The sequence below is a fragment of the Apis florea genome, unplaced genomic scaffold (genome assembly GCF_048593485.1).
Source record: "Apis florea isolate Af1SG1 unplaced genomic scaffold, ASM4859348v1 contig_1653_pilon, whole genome shotgun sequence".
Taxonomy (NCBI): domain Eukaryota; kingdom Metazoa; phylum Arthropoda; class Insecta; order Hymenoptera; family Apidae; genus Apis; species Apis florea.
Window position 1 is genome coordinate 10164 of NW_028256433.1, and position 18642 is coordinate 28805.

General features: G+C 26.9%; 2 long non-coding RNA genes across 4 annotated transcripts; one reads left to right on the top strand and one right to left on the bottom strand.

The window, feature by feature from the left end:
- Nucleotides 1-7879: 7879 nt before the first annotated feature.
- On the bottom strand, nucleotides 7880-13531 carry LOC116415653 (uncharacterized). 3 transcript variants are annotated; one of them, XR_015292142.1, is made up of 5 exons: nucleotides 13452-13505; nucleotides 13069-13383; nucleotides 12763-12969; nucleotides 11743-12690; nucleotides 7880-10394 (listed from the first exon to the last, which is right to left on the bottom strand). It is a non-coding gene; the product is annotated as an uncharacterized LOC116415653 (long non-coding RNA). The 3 variants fall into 3 exon arrangements; XR_004226280.2 differs by having other exon boundaries at nucleotides 12433-12690; nucleotides 13069-13531; XR_015292140.1 differs by having other exon boundaries at nucleotides 13069-13531.
- A 1136-nt stretch (nucleotides 13532-14667) lies between these two features.
- LOC147658758 (uncharacterized) lies at nucleotides 14668-16237 on the top strand. Its single transcript, XR_015292143.1, has 2 exons — nucleotides 14668-15332; nucleotides 15933-16237. It is a non-coding gene; the product is annotated as an uncharacterized LOC147658758 (long non-coding RNA).
- The last annotated feature ends 2405 nt before the right edge of the window (nucleotides 16238-18642 follow it).

The following is an 18642-nucleotide window of genomic DNA, read 5'->3' on the forward strand; positions in this document are numbered from 1 at the left end:
TTTGTAAAAATATTGAAAAGAAAAATAGTTAAATTATTTATATTTTTGCATTTTCAAATTAAAGAAATAATAAACATAAGAAAACTAACACTTAAAATATTTATATATTTCAAACGATTGATATATTTTTCTTTTATTTTTTTTTTTTTTTTAATATCAAATTTTAAACTTTTACATAGGTTATAATCAATTACTCATTATTTATTCATAGCAATGTTTTCGAATTATGCATTAAATTTCTTTATATTTTATATTGTATTTGTTAAAGCCGCAAGCTTTTGTACGACTTTGAATATTGCACGAATGGGGTGCTTAAACTGATATTACTGCTCTTACTACCGTAGAAACTATATAGTCGTTTTTCTTATGAGCGAACGAATTTTCTGAGTGAACGAATAGTGATACTTTAACTCTTTGCAGCTAACTGTGTGATTCTAACTGTGCTTTGATAAACTGTATCGTCGAGATCTATCTATCTGTCTTCTATGCCCACTCTAATTCGACCACCGTCTTCTATGGCTGCTCTAATTCGACTACCTTCTTCTCTGCTAGTTCTGATTCGACTACTATCTTCTATGACTGCTCTAGTTCGACTACTTTGACCGCGAATTTTGGTTTTTCTTCCAATTTCGTGAAAATGGACACAGAGAGGGATTAGAGGGACCAATCATCGTTTCGAAGGATGAGCCTTCACGAGGTCGCGTCGCAAATACAGCTCGTGAAGTGATCGCTGCTCTGGTATCTGTTCAAACTAAAATCTGTATAACGTTACGAAAATCATGCTCATAAATTACTGTTAGACTGTTGGCAGGAATTGTTGAAAGTAAAGCGGGTCTTAACAGTATTTTTAAATATATTATTAATTTATATGAATATTATTTACAAAAAATAAATTCAAAAGAGAAATTGTGTTAGAAAATAAATATACAATGACAGCAGAAAATAACATTAAACTTAAATAATTTTAATTTCGGAAATACATTATCTTTTATAATGGCATTCTATTTTGTTATATGATGGTATCATATATATTTATCATATATTTATAATATAAATTAATAATTTAGCACATCTGTTAATAATATTATTTAAACAATTTATTTTATATTCAGTTCTAGTAAATCAATTAATAAATACATGATATTAACAATGAACATGAATTTATTTGAAACATAAAGATTATTCATTATTTATTCATACCAATGTTTTTCAATTACGCATTAAATTTCTTTATATTTTATATTCTATCTTTAATATATTATTAATATATTCTATTTTTAAATATATTATTAATATATATGAACAGTATTTACAAAAATTAAATTCAAAAGTGAAATTGTATTAGAAAATAAATATACGTGATGGCAGAAATTGACACTTAAATTAAATAAAGTAAGTATGTATCTTAGCTTTTATAATAGCATTCGATTTATAGTATTATATATATATATATATACAATATATTTATAATATAAATTAATAATTTACACCTATTAATAATATTATTTCAACTTATGATACACTTGCATAATATTAATAATATTATTTCAATTTGTTTTATATTCAGTTCTAATAAATTAATTAACAAATATATGTATTGTGAATTTATTTACCAAATTAAATATTAGCAAATATATATTAGCTCTTATGATAGCATTCGATTTATAGTATTATATATATTTACAATATATCATATTGTTACAAATTAGTAATTTAGCATACCTATGTTAACAATATTATTTAACATAATTTGTTATATATTCAATTCTAATAAATTAATTATGGTACATATATGATATGGTACAATACACATGATACAATGGTATCATGAATTTATTTATCAAATAGATAATACTAATATTACTAGATATATATGATTATTTTTTATAAAAATATAAATTATTTCTCTATGAGCCGAATTTTTTCTTAAATATAAAAAAATTTATGCAACGAAAAATCAACAATTATAAATCTACATATGCAAATTTAAAAAAAATTTACTAGTTTAAGCAATTTTATTATAATTAATTCACTTTGTAATTTTGAAGTAACAACGGCTTATAATGTTTGCATTTTTGTGCAAAAGCTTAAGCGTGAAATTCCATAAAACAGTTTGCACTTGGCATTAAACATAGATATACGTTGCATTTTATTTTTGGAATTCCTTTACACCCCGATTTTTTGCAGCATCTTCTGTTGTCCGGAAAAATTGGCCAATGTGCTACTTCATCTTTTCGCACGTTTTGTATTGAAAGTATTGCATTTGATCTCCTTTTTCTTTTTTCTTCTAATTTTTTATCTACGAAAATCGGAACAGGATGCAATTTTTTCCTACTGATTCCTTTGTACTCCTGACAATCGAACAAAATGCAATGTCATTTTTAAATTCCAATAAATATTGACATTTGGGCCTATAAAATACGATGAACAATCTCTCTTATATAATAGCCACCATTAAATCTAATAGATGAAACATTATACAATAATATCATTTCCTTTGAATTTTTATTCGATACAACGCTATCAATAAATCGACCAAGTCTACTTCATCCATGTGTTGTATATATTTACTATATTTGGACGTTCAATTTTTCTTTTTATTTTTCTATTCCATCTCTTCACTACGTCTATTGACTCTGCTTTGCAAAATGTGCTCATTAAATGAACACTCTTGTTGTCGTACCACTTAATCGCATTTATAGTCACCTTGTCAAAACATGTAAAGAGTGCTTCGTAACTTCCTCTGCCTTCTAAACGTGTGTGCCTGCAGCCACTTTCAACTCTACTAACGAGGCAAACTAATCGTTTTGAGAAGCATCGCAGAAAGCATGTAGCTCCACGGTGGAGCCGTTGCTCACTGCACAGGGAATGGCAAAGTGTCTCAAGGATCCGAGTTCTGTTAAATAATCCCTGAATTGCGTATAAATATCTTGGGGTACTGATTCGTTCCCAGTTTCCAGAGCGCCTGAAATAGTAGCTTTGCGGGGAGAACTGCAGGACCCATCAACCCAAGAGGATCGAATATTCTCGCGGTTTCTGACAGAGTGGTCCGCTTCGTAATTCGGGTGGCCAGTGATTTAACTCGATAACTAACTGATCTGGAGCTGGTTCCCAGCGCAGACCGAGCGTACGAGGATCCTTCTCAGGTTGGGGGCCCACGATTCTGGACTCATCCGTGGTATTCCTGACAACTGAGGGTTCGTTAGAGGCCTATTTCTGCAAGTTCAAACCTGCTGCCTATAGGAGCGCCTGCAGATGCCTTTTGATCACGATTGCCTCTTTCACGGTGTCTGCAAGAAGTCAAGAGGTCATTCACGTAGAAGTCACGTATTATCGCCTCATTAGCCGCTGGATAGCTCGCTCTTCATTAGACTATATAGACTCATAGCTAAATAATATTATTCTTAATTAATAATATATAAAATTAAATCTCATTATAGGGCAAAATATATTTTTAATAAATAATTATTATGAATGTTTATTAATATATATATTTAATCATAAAAATTATCATGAATTTAAATATTTTTATATCATTATAATTTTTAAAAAATAACAAAACTATGAAAATTAGTATGGATTGAAACTATATGTGAAATTTACATTTATTTAATATCCTATGAACAATTAATAATTTTATAATATAAATTTGTAAAAATATTGAAGAGAAAAATAGTTAAATTATTTATACTTTTGCACTTTCAAATTAAAGAAATAATACGTAAGAAAACTAAAACATCAAATTTAATATCAAATTTTAAACTTTTATGTAGATTTAATCATTAAGATTATTCATTATTTTTTCATAGCAATGTTTCCAAACGCATTAAATATGTTTATATTTTCTATTGTATTTTTAAATATATTATTAATATATATGAATATTATTTTCAAGAGAGAAATTTTACAGGGGCAATAAGCTTTGACTCTTTTGGTCTTTTGATAGCATTCTCTCTTCCTTCTATCTTAGCTATGGAATATATAGCAGTTCTTACATCGTTTCCTTGTCATTCTTAAAGATCATATTTCATCAGAAAGTGGATAAAAGATTTCGGCGGAAGAAATTCATTTTCAACCTTCAAAAGAGCATCGATTATTCTTTTACGAAATTTCAGGATTCACACATTTTTACGAGCACCAAATGTAGACACTATGCATTCATTAATATAGTATCACAGATTAATTCTAGTGCTATCTTCCTGTACCATTTAATAGTTTTTCTTAATAACTATAATAGACTGACATTTGGAAAGATCGACTCCTTTCTTGGCTATTACATTATAGCTTAGAACATTCGATTTGTGTCCTCTGATAGTGATTTCTATATGGGATGGTATCATACATTCCTCTATTATTAATTCTTTCCCAGGTTTCATTACTTTCAGGAAGTTTCGGTTTATCTTTTTTTACAAATGTATTTATTTTGTGTAATGGAATATCGGAACAGACTTGATCGCCATCAGAAAAATACCAGTATTGAAAGATATCCAAAAATTGTTCTCGCGACATAGAATTTTTTATACGTTTATTCTTCGACCAATATAAGCGGATTTGGGGTACTTTAACGATATCCATTAACGAAATGCTTATAAATGTATGCATTTTATCTCTTGTTGTCTATTGTATTTTCTAAAAATTGATCAAAATGCTCGTGTCTCACATTCTTCATAATATTTGTTGGTTTCTGATACGACAAAGTCAACTATATCATCACTTAGAAATAACTTATAAATTGAAAAGAAATTCAATCATAATTGTTGGTTGATTGCAATGGTGAATAATAAATAAGAAATATATGGATTTAGCTGAAAGGATATATTTTGGTTATATTTGAAATTTGGATTTGTATCTACTTATTATCCATCTATTTAGTTGGGAATATACTAGATATTCCACTTACAAATGATGAATATTTTTCTCGATTTTTGATCTTGTTGATATGAAAGATGACAAATATTTTCTTATTTTTTTAACAACACCACAAACATTGATTTGCCTTGACTTCAAGTTTTCCAATAAATTCACGTTACATGGTAAAATATTATCAAAATAAATTGTGTGCTCTTTTCCATGAAGAAGAAGTAAGATATTCACAATTCCCAAGATTTTTTGTGATTTCATTTCCGATTTTGCCTGTATATAAATCAAATCTGTATCAATAATCAGATTTATCTGCTAGCATCCATACTTTATGTCTTTTTTTTTATTCGATTTTTCGGAAGATACTGCTTCAGTGTGCCACACTCTTTAAATTTTATCATTGATTGATCATGATTAAAATTTTTCTTAAAATTTTCTTGTATCTTATCCAAAAATGGATTTTATAGAATTTGTCATAATTAAGACTTTCTCTCTTTGGAATTAACATGTTATGATTCAAATGACTTAGAAGTCATTCGAAACAATTTACAGTCATTAATTGGCAGATGTATTTATTTCATGAATAAGATACAGTGTTCCAACTGTCTCTATAACTTGGGAGTTTGTTAATTCCCATTATAAAATTTGTTCCAATGAATGTGCGAATTTCTTTTTCATTAGTTGCTCAGCGTATAAATTTGTTTGAAAAACAATAATATTGACAATATCATCAGATATAAATTAACATCATGTGGAGATGGATTTGGAGGATCGGTAATGAATCGGACCAAAATGCGAGGAAAATATTTCTGCTGGAGTTACGAGTTACAAAACCATTTTATAGTTCTTTCAGATTCTTTCTTTCTTTTTTTTTTTTTTTTGAACTCATATGATTTTTTCCAAGTTATTTTCAAATTCATCCGAACTAGAAATTACTCGTAGTCGTCTTTTTATATTTGGAGTGAAAATTTCGTCATCATCAATTTCAGGATCTATCAATAATTTTTCATATTCTTGATCTGAAGGAATTTCTTCAAAAAAAACTTCATCTTGATTTTTGCTCGTCATTTTGAATCTAAAAGATAATAAATCAATGTAGTCAACAAAATAAAAAAAAACATTTTTATTACTTGGAATAAAAATTGCATAGTGGGATAGGTAAAATCCCACAATACTTTCATCGTTTATAAGAAAAATGAAATACTAAGCTTTTATTTTTATTATTAAACTTTTAATTTAAAAATAAACTTATCCCTCAAATACATAAAGGACAAATTTGTAGTAATGAGTAATCTTCACTTTCAACGAATGATTAGCTTCTATTAACAAGTTTGAATGTTGATCATTCAAAAAATATCATTTTGACATCTGTGTTGAATTACTGTATGAAATTATTAACTAGTTTAATGGATGAGGCTAATTTAAAACCTCTGTGCTTACTAGTAGCTTCTGTAATTTTTCAAGGTAAAAAAAATATCATGCATATTATTTGCGTATCAAAAAGTTGGGATACTTTTTATTCTGCCATGCCTTAAAGAGTTACTGGATCATCACTTCTTACGTTATTATTATTAATCCCCACATTGTTTCACCACGTTTCTCCTTTTTTTGTACGTAGTTTACAAACTCTTGTTGGATTTTTTTTTTTAATGGTCTAGAATCTATATGTTTCGAAAAATGACTTCAATGTTGCACGTGTAGTCGCGTTGATATATCTCCGTTCGATAATTGTCCTCGTCTTTTTTAATTTTGTAATAATAAGTTTTGTAATAATGCTTCGGCTATTTAAAGTCTATACTCGGTGTAATTGTGTTTCCATATTGTTCTTGTTGTACAGAATATATGAATTAAAAAGTGCCATATCACATATGTAAAAAAATATATTTTTGCTTTCAAGCATTTCTTCATAACAGAGAAGCACGCTAATATCTGATCTTAGCGATCAATATCAATCATTTCTCTGTTGTAATCAATAATACATTTTGGCTTGAAAGTAGAAGTTAGTTGACTTCCGTTTTGTTCACTCATTTCTACAGTTTGTAGTGCTTTGCAGAAATAATATGAACATTTCGTTTATCCGATATTTAGCTTCTCATTTTGCATTCCATATTTTTTCTATTGAAACGTACCGTCCCAATTTGTTCCATTTTCAACTAAAACAGTTAAAAACAGTTTCTGCGAAGAATACCATTATCAACAAGTATATCCTTCATGTAGTATTGACTTCGACAATTACATGACAATACTTTTAGATGTAAGAGAGATTTGTTTTATCATTATCTAAATATATTTTAAAATTACAGCATACTTATTGTTTTTGGCCCAAAATTCTTACCACCGAGTTTTATTCGTTGTTGCAGAACAAGAGATTTAAATGTAACATTTACAATAATATTATCATGCTATAATTTTTTTAAAAAATCTTAGTTTTTATCATCTGATCAGTCGATACGAATACTCATTTCGAATCAAGTTTTTCACTCACGGCATTAACGTTATGATGGCCAAAAATATATTCATTTGATCGTTAAATGCATGTATTATAGGTTTGAAATTGTTCTTCGATCATGATAATAGCCGTGAAAGTATTTCATCGAAATTCTCTAAATTTGAATTCGAATTTAAATCCTTCTCTTCAGTAAAAGTATTTTTGATCGTTTATTTTCCTAATTGTCCCATTATTAATGCTGTTTTATATCTTTGATGATGAATCAGATGATGATAAAATGCATTGGCATACGTTTCCTGTATTTCACTATTATAATCTTCACTGAAATCTAACGTTTCATCTCATTAGACGTAGCTAAATAATATTCTTAATTAGTAATATATAGAATGAAAATTAATATGGATTGGAATTATATATGAAATTTATTTATGTTCTAAAATTCTGTTCTATAAACAGTTATTAATTTTATGATATAAATTTGTAAAAATATTGAAGAATAATTAAATTATTTATACTTTTGCATTTTCAAATTAAAGAAATAATAAATAAGAAAACTAAAACATTTGAATAAACATTTAAAATATTTATTTATTTCAAATGATTAATATATTTTTCTTTTATTTTTTTAAATATCAAATTTTAAACTTTTATGTAGGTTATAATCATTAAGATTATTCATTATTTATTCATTCCAATGTTTTCCAATTATGCATTAAATTTCTTTATATTTTACATTGTATTTTTACATTATTAATTTATATGAATATTACAAAAATTTACAAAAAATAAATTCAAAAGAGAAATTGTATTAGAAAATAAATATACGTGATGGCAGAAATTGACGCTTAAATTAAATAAAGTAAGAATGTATCTTAGCTTTTATAATAGCATTCGATTTATAGTATTATATATATATACAATTATAATCTAAATTAATAATTTACAACTATTAATAATATTATTTCAACTTGTAATAACACACCTGCATTGAATAATATTAATAATATTATTTCAATTTGTTTTATATTCAATTCTAATAAATTAATTAACAAATATATGTATTGTGAATTTATTTACCAAATTAAATTTTAGTAATATATATTAGCTCTTATGATAGCATTCGATTTATAGTATTATATATATTTACAATATATCATATTGTTACAAATTAGTAATTTAGCATACCTATGTTAACAATATTATTTTAACATAATTTGTTATATATTCAATTCTAATAAATTAATTATGGTACATATATGGTGTGGTACAATACACATGATACAATGGTATCATGAATTTATTTATCAAATAGATAATACTAATATTACTAGATATATATGATTATTTTTTATAAAAATATAAATTATTTCTCTATGAGCCGAATTTTTTCTTAAATATAAAAAAATTTATGCAACGGAAAATCAACAATTACAAATCTACATATGCAAATTTAAAAAAAATTTACTTGTTTAAGCAATTTTATTATAATTAATTCACTTTGTAATTTTGAAGTAACAACGGCTTATAATGTTTGCATTTTTGTGCAAAAGCTTAAACGTGAAATTCCATAAAATAGTTTGCACTTGGCGTTAAACATAAATATACGTTGCATTTTATTTTTGGAATTCCTTTACATCCCCATTTTTTTCAGCATCTTCTGTTATCCGAAAAAATTGGCCAATGTGTTACTTCATCTTTTCGCACGTTTTGTATTGAAAATATTGCATTTGATATTCTTTTTGTTTTTTCTTCTAATTGCTTATCTACGAAAATTGAAACAGAATGCCACTTTTTCCTTTGTACTTATTCCACTTTTTCTACTTATTCCTTTGTACTCCTGACAAAATGCAATGTCAGTTTTAAATTATAAACTTTAATCAATAAAGTATATTGATATTAGGGGCTAGAATACGATGAACAATCTCTCTTATATAATTTATATATAATTTTGTATTGTATATTTTTACTATATTTCAATTTTTCTGTTCCATCTCCTCACTACGTCTATTGACTCTGCTTTGCAAAATGTGCTCATTAAATGAACAGTCTTGTTGTACCACTTAATCGCATTTATAGTGACCTTGTCAATGCATGTAAAGAGTGCTTCGTAACTTCCTCTGCCCTTAATTTTCATTACTTTATTTGATGAAAATTCATAGTTTTTTAGTCTGTTTGACTGTACAGTTACAACGCTCTAAATTCCCAAATTTTTCTAATTCAGTTACTAAAGGAACGTTTGAAAAACAATTTGTCAACATCTGATGGCCGACAATTGCGCTCATCATTAATTTTAATGCTCTCGCTTCAAAATTTTTTAAACCACCTTTGTGCAGTACGTTCGTTAATAGTTCCAGGTCTAAACGCCTCGATATCGCAAACCCGCAACTTTCCGATCTAGTTTAAACTGGAATAGGAAAATTGTTCGAATCTGTTTCTTGTTCATATTGTTTTCAACATCCTAAGGAAAACTAATTTGAAAATAAAATTAATATTTTTAAATCATAATTTCATAGAGCGAAAAATGCATTTTAAAATTATATTCGAAATCAATGCAATTTAACTTAAATAAAATAGAAAATAGAGCATTTAAAATCAAAAATCGTAAGAACTTTCTTTCCAACCCAATAAAAAAACAGCAACTAAATAATTGTTCAAGTTCATTCACTGAAACATCTATGGGTTTTGCTGGATCACACTGTAGTGCATATGTATTGATATAGTCAATTATATTATTTATAATTTCATTATCAAATAATTTTTGGAAATAGCTAACAGGTAAGTCCTTTGGGGGCCTTCAAAGCAATCTCCTTTCGAAAGGCAATGACAACTGTTGTATTCGTCTGGGATAATGATTGCGAAATAATATTTTGTGATCCTGAATTTTCCTCATCTGATGATGATTAAATAATTCATCGCCACTCTCAGTAATATTTATGTATCATCGGTAAGTACAATTTGGATAATCTTCATCGGACTCAGAATCTAATAAAAAATTTTCGGATCTATTACCGCTAATGCGTCCTCTTTTATTTTATTATTATTTATGTGATTTTGTATCCATATTTTGAGTATATGTTATATAAATCTGAAAATAGAAGAGAATACAAATATTATTCTAAATATACCGAAATTTACCCACATGTTCAAATACTAAACAGATGGTGTCCAGACATACAAATGGCTTAGGATGATGCTACAAAGATGTTTTTAAGTGAAAATTTCTATAACTATTTGCTTTGCACATTTAAAAATAATTCTAGACTATCAATATAATCTTTCTAGCTATGCCAGTCCAAATCAGCATCAATCTATTTGAAAGGAATTACTGCGGAATAGTTTCCTGAGAAAACAAAGAACTTATGAGCAGCGTAATCCGTCAGATTCATTCTAGGAAGCTTTGGATCAAGTGCCGCTCAACCAGGAGATTGGTCCATAGCGTACTTGTGTGCTCCATTGAAGACCCACACGCTCACGAGTTGAACATGGAGGAGGCTTCAGAGGACACTTGGGAAGAATCTTTAAAAACCGGCGAGAACTTCAAGAAGATCAGAACTATTTCAGAAACCATCAGCAGAACTACTTTAAGAACTATTTTAAGAAATACAAGAATCACAGGAGCACAGTTGACTATTTGAGAACCATATAAGAACATACAACATTTCAGAAACCATCAGCAGAACTATTTCAGAAGATACTTCAGGAACTACAAGTACAAGAATTCGCAGAACTCTTTGAACTTAAGATCTAGTGATAGTATGGACCATCATTGGCATATGGACTATCTCTCTGATCGTCTTGTTAATCCGAATTTGTAACTTTGAATCCTGTGATAGTGTATAGCATCATTGGATTATCTTTGATCGTTTAATGAATTGAACTTATCAATAGCAAACTTCGTAATAATTATTTATTATTATATTCCATAACTCCACGAACGGGTTGGAGATAACATCCATTCTATCTTGAAAGTCACAAAACTGTATCATATACAAATAGTAAAAATGATTATCGAAATGCAAACAAATAAGTTATTATTGATGTACAAACCTAGAACTATTATGTACTATTTTTTTTTTTTTTTTTTTTGTTTAGTAAATACCGACGGAAGCACAAATAATATCAATTGCACAAAATAATTATGTTGGTTTCTATCTGCAGGCATTTGATATTTCAAGTTGATGATGCTGACAACCGTCATCAATATTGTTATTGGTTAGCTCAGAGACATTATATAATTAAGATGTATACGTTATGTATATGTTTTGTGAAAAAACTAAAATTATTTGGTAAAATATTGATATATTAGCATGCGATCTGAAAGTTACACGGGTCCATAGAGAGATATTTTAATTTTTACCCAATCAATAATACTTTGATATAATAAATAGAAGTATTATATAATGTTAAATAAATAGGAAAAAAACTTTTTATACCATTTTAGACATTTTCTGGATAAATTCAGTGTGCTAAAAACCATATCAACATGATCCACAGAAATCATCTTGATGTTAATCTACAACACTTTCTGGTTTTAAGTTTGGCGATCTTGTAAGATAATTTCTTTGACCAGCTTCTATCATTTTAGATTCGTGATTCAATAACATCCACACATCTCGCCATCTCAATACCAATAAATTATCTGTATATCAGTATTCAAATTTTCTTTTTCTCGATTTCGATCGAGGATATTTCTTTTATTTTTGCATACTGTTCCAAACGCATTTGTTTTATATTTATATTTAATTGTATAATCTTTCCCAAGATATTGACGTAAAATGCTAAGAATATTGCATTTGTCGCGCATAGCCTGATTATTGTACCACATCTCACATAATATTATTTTTAATAAAGATTAAAAATAGAAGCGGACTGAGTATAGATCCTTGTGATACTCTAGCTTTGATTAACTTGAAATCTTTTATTGTCGATTTTAAACGAAAAGAAATATTTTTTCCATGTAGAAGTATAATAATTTGATTAGTGCCTTTATTGCTTCACAAGAACATCTCAAATTCTAGGAGTTTGTTGCACATTGAGCATGCATTCTAAGTCATGATGGGTCTCTGAATAATTTGGGATTGAAGATGATATCTATGAAAAAGCCATGCAGTCTTCATTATTACTTCGATTTTGTCAAAGATGTTGGCACAAGATGCTAGTTAGAGTGGAATATCTTTGCTAGAGAAACTGCTTTTTTAGCAAAGTTTACAATTTCTCTAAAGAAATCGTTAGTTTCTCTAATGGTATTTTCTTGACCAAGACCAAAAACTTCAGCTCGTAGAAATATAATGAGGATTGTTTCGGAAGAACTGATGTTGAATTATGAGAATTTGTTTCATTCCTGATTGTCCCTTGGAGTGCATCATTGTATAGTTTTCCATCTAAAATTATAGAATCATAAAATTTGGCCTATTTAATGCTGCAGGATTATTGATAATATTAATCATCGTTACAATATTGTCATCACTGATCCTTTAAGTTTCTGACATTCCTCCGATTCAGTTAAGTTTGTAGTTTGGAGCAGTTTGAGAAGTTAACTATTCACAGTTTGCACATTAAGGAGTATCTGGAGCTTTCACACAATTTTTAGTCATATGCTCTTCTCCAGACTTGACACATTTTGGTAACTTAAAATAGTTCTCAGAAGTATATCCTTATGCCTGGCAGTAGAAATATTGGATATAATTTTTATTCTTATAATATTTTTCTCAATAAACTTTGAAAACTTTGAAGTAAAGTAGAAAACTGATTTTTCTCACCTGGGCAAAAGTTGTATTTGCAGGAAAGTTAATTCGATAGATTGAACTGTTTCTGTTGGGCCTAAGTGCTATACAGTTTACAGAGTTGAGGTTATAGACTTTTAATTCTTCGGTTATAGTGTTTCGTTCTACCTGAAGCAGGCCCTTTAGTATCAATGAGAATTGCTCTTGGTTCGGGAGAACGAACGTGTGGAATTGAATCCCAACTTGGTTGAAAGTCATTTTTGCTTCAGAAAAGATTATTGAAGTGAACCTTATCTGTTTTTCTATGTTGTTTGAGATGAAAATTTTTCCCGATGGCTCTTTCTAATTAAGCTGTAAATTTAAATACGTCATTAGTTTTGATTTTGATATAAATGATCGGTTGTTATGGTTGTGATTACTGTTGATTTCTATTGTATCACTTTTTCCACTGTTAACTTAATATTGTACTAAAGTCACTTCTATTAGTCACTATGTCACTAGAATCATTTGGTTAAACGCAAAATTAATAAAGTCACTAGAAGTCAAAATGGTTTTAGACATTTAGATTGGTACATTTGGTATAATTGGTATAAAGTATATTTATACATATTATATTTATATATATATATATATATATATATATATATATATATATATATATCGCTATTTTGTGAGGTCGATTGGATCTCAAAATATTTTTTTATTGAGATACACTAATTCTTTTATAAAGAATTTAGAAAAAATACATAGAAGAAATTTATCGTGATGCGTCACATCCTCACACGACAATGGTAATATTATGATTTGGAATAGCATGGCAGTCTGGGAATTGGCTTTTATTAAACAATACGATGAATAAATTTCAATATCTTGATATTTTAAAAACAAATTTAACTACAAGTGTTACAAATATTAATTAATTTATTAAATAAATAAATGGAATAATATAAAGGAATAATCAAATTATATCAATAAAATGTCAATATCAATAGTTGAAAATTAATAGTATATATTTTAGAAAAATGATTATTAATTATTCGAGATAAAAAATTAAAAGAAAAAATGATCCAATTAATACTTGAAAATCATAAAATCCTGTGTGCTATGAAAAAAATTGAACCATAAATTCTATTATTAAATAAAACAGAAATAAAAATTTAAATATTAAATTAATTGTAAAATAAGTTTCTAAAATAATAGTTAAAATTAAATTTTTTTCTTAAATTTAAATTATTGTTAATTAGACACTAATGTAAGTAACTATAAATCCTGAGCAATATCGAGATTTTAAACATATAGAAAAGATTGTTAAGAATTTGTTGCTATAAAATAAACTGAATTCTCCACAATTTCCAGATTTTAATGTAATAGAGAATTTGTGAAAAATATTAGATTTAAAATTATGCAAAATAAAAATTACGAACAACGAAAATTTTAAAATCGAATTACTAAAAATATGAATAAATATTTCTTTTTCAACAACATATAAGTTGATTAAATGCCAATATGATTAGCTGCGATAATTAAAGTTAAGTGAACCAACAAAATATTAAATGTACGTAATTTTATTAATAAATGAAAATAAATCATTCTTAATTAATTATATATATTCACTTTTGATTTATATTTTTACAGATTTCCAGATTAATAAATAAATAAATGTATAAAGATATAATCAAATTACATCAATAATTATTTATTAAATTGAATTATGTTTTTTACTCTTAATTTCTATAATTTGTTTTTCAAATAATTTTTCAATAATGTAATATACATGTAATAATTGTTAAATAAATCCCGTGTTCTCAAGATGTATATTCATGATATGATAATAAAAAAGAAAACCAGCGTATATGATGGAGAAGAGAGAGAAAAAGGAAGAGCGAGAAAAGGAAAACAGGAGTGGATGCATGCTGGAGAGCACTCTGATATGTGACTACATTTTGTATTTTTTATATTTTTGAATCTATTCGATATTAAATTTTAATATTTTATGCCAAAGAAGAAAGGAATTACTAATCCTGCTATGTCTCAATCTCTGCTATACATCTCTGCTATACATGCACGCACGCCGCACGCATGGACACACACACACACATATATATATTTTTTAAATACCAGTGAAATTAAAATCTGAAATAAAATTAAATCTGATATTGGGAACAAATACTACAAAATTGGCATCAATGATAGAAACAAATTATAATATAAAAAAAAAAAAATAATGGAACAGTACAAAATATAATTAAAGGATACAACAAATGGCCAAAATAGATGAAAAGATAAATTAACAAAAGAAGGTGATTAGAATTTGCAAATTTATACTATTTCATAAATAGATATATTAATAAAAATGAAAAATTTTGAAATAGCATAATATTTAAATGAATGTAAATTTATTATTTTTAATTCTAATAGAAAAAAATGGATTCTGGAATATAAATGGATTCTAAACATTAATATTCAAATTTAAACACAGAAACGGCGGTGTAATAGTGTGGATATTAGAAATTTATTTGGAATTTATTGATATTTGATATATTATCAAAATATTTATCTCAACACTTTATAAAAAAACTTAATATCCATAATGCAAAAAAATTAAATTTAAAAGAATCATTTATCTTCCAGTACGATAACGATTTCAAATACAAAATGAAAAAAATAAAAAAATGAGTGTTATATAAAATGTTCTAAAATTACATATAGAAACATCCGTTAACTAAAGATTTCTGAAGTAATTTCAAGCAAAATTTTTCCACACAAATTTTTCACAGTTCCATACTGTGAACCCATGATTTTGTAAAATTACAATCGATAGAATTCCATATTTCTATAATTTTTTCTTTAAGCATTTGCTTTGAAGATATTTAAAATTTATTTAATTTTCTCTATTTCAGCCCATAAATTTTCGATGGAATTTATATCTGCGGTGGAGTATTTAACATATGGTATATATTAATTATATATACAATCCATTTTTTCATGATTCACACTGTATGTTCAGATAGTTAAAAGTAGTTGAAAGTAGAAGTCTTCCAACAATCCCAATTTATAACTTTGAGATTATAAAAATGCTCTCATTTAGTATCAGTATTTACATTTCTGGCTAAAATGTATGAAAATTATCAATAATGTATGAGTATTCGAATGCTTTTGTATTATGTGCGTATTTATAATAAATGTATTATAATTACTCCTTAAATTGGTGAATCATTTTCAATTTTTACTGACATAATCTTGAGATTTTATACATCTCTCATTGTCTTAAACAAATTTCTTGGACATGTATATTTCATTCATAAAAAATTGCAAATATAATAAAACTTTTGTTACTGTATATATACTTTTTAATGGATAAAAAAATATTTGTTATATTTAATACACTTGTAATAATAAATATATAGTATATATTTTATAAAAAAAAAAATTCAATATTTATAACGCGAAATTATTATCTGTTATCAACGAGTCGTATTTTCAAGAGCTTCGTCGGTTTCATTGTTTATATCGACTGTTTACATTGAAGCTGATACTACTAATAAATTACTAAACTATCCAGTTGTTAACTAGAGATGGTATATTTAATGGGTATAGAAAAAAAATCGAGAAAGATGATTTTGATAATCGTCGAAACTGTAGAATATTTCGAATGAGCCAAAACATGCTATCTTTCATTTCTCCAAATAGAACGAGTTAAAAACAGATTTTTCTAACAGAGTGAAATCAACATCGAAAGCTTTTATTGAATTGTTGAATCAATTGAAAGACAAATGGATTTGAGAAGTTTCGCTCGCGTTGCTCGACGCATCACGAAATCAAAGAAAGGAAGATTGAACGAGGAAGAAGCATTTCCACAATTAATAATGGATATCAGTGATAATCTTCGACGCAATCTTGAAAATTTTACTCTCATTCATTGAGTAATGCGATTATATAAGTGAGAAGCAAGTATGTCTTATGGTATTTTTAAACATGAGTTCCATTAGCATGGAGATAACAGAATTTTTCCTTCTCACGAAGAAAAAGATTTTTATATAATTTTTTAAGATTCTTGTTTTATTTTTATCATTTGTGATAATGTAGAAAATTTCATCTTGTGTTATTAGATCTATTCAATTCTTAATCTGGAATATTTTGTATGATTTTCACAGATTAGAGCTTGATGTGGCCTTAATGATACAAATAGTTAGAAGTAAAAATCAGTTTGTTTATCTTGATAAGATAAAAAGAAATCCAGATTGCTTTCCAACAATATCTTTTTTTTATTTTTTTGTTTCTTTTTTGTTTTGTTTTTACAATGAAACAGTTACTGTCGTTTCATAACTTCATTAGGTTTGTAGTTTTGTTTCAAATTATTTTTTCCTTATTTTTATTATAACAATCAAACAAGGAGTGATAATGTTATAATGAGCGACAAAGCGAGTAATGAAAATAAAATTATTCAAGTGAAAAGAAAACGAAAAAACAAGATAAGCAATAGTAAAAATGAAAGAGATTGAAATAAATACAACAAATAAGTACATGATTTTTTCAAACTTAATAATAAATAATAAATTTATTTAAGAGGAAAAATATATAAATATTGAAATTTATGTCTGTTTTAGATAATGCCTAATGGGGAGAGTTTTTTGGAAAATAAAAATCCTTTCTATTTGTACATATCGCCTTCTTTCGATTTTTGGTAACGAAAGATGATAATGCATGCATTCTAATTATTTTATTCATTAATAACAAAATTATAGATTTATTTGTAGTAGAAACAAACAGATATGTGCAACAAAAATTAAATCTGAATTAAATCACGCATCTGCGTGAATGCAAATTAATTCCGACAAAATAAAATAATTTTTGAGATTAATTTTGTGGATGGATCTTGTAAGACTAAATGCTTTAGCGAATTATTGGTCAAGAAATTGATTGTATAATTTTGATTTTGATTTACCTGGAAATCGAATTACATAGTAGCAACTATGTCGAAACAGATTCGAATTAAATTTTTTACAAATTTTTATTTTATTGATAACTCTATTATTATTGAAAGTGATCGTCTTGGAAAAATATTTCCAACAAAAAAATATCAAGAAAAAATATTCACATCAGGAAAAAACATTATTGAAATAATAATTCCGTGGCGTGAAAGATTCGTATTCAAGCAATACGTACTAAATGAAGGCCACAAATACAGTATAAAATTATTCGAATTCTTTTGAATCATATACATGATCGATGAGAATTTATTATGGAAAATCAGTTAATGGAATAATATATGCTTTTCAAGATCGAACACTGTATATCGATAATTTCTATGAATTAGCTATTTCATGTCTAAAACAGGAGAATCGCATAGTTGGAACAGTAAGGAACAAAAAAAGTTCATCCCGAAAGAGTAGGTTAAAAAAGGAGAGATGATATCTAAAGAAGATGAAAATAGTATCCTTGTATCCAAGTGAAGAGTTTCTAAAGACGTGAGAATTTTGTCAACATACTCCATCATGATATCAAGTACAAAAAATATAAACATCAATGCAGATTAACCGATAATCATGAGGAAAATTAAAATCTATAACAATTCTTGATTATAATACAGTGTTAAAGATAAATCCAAGA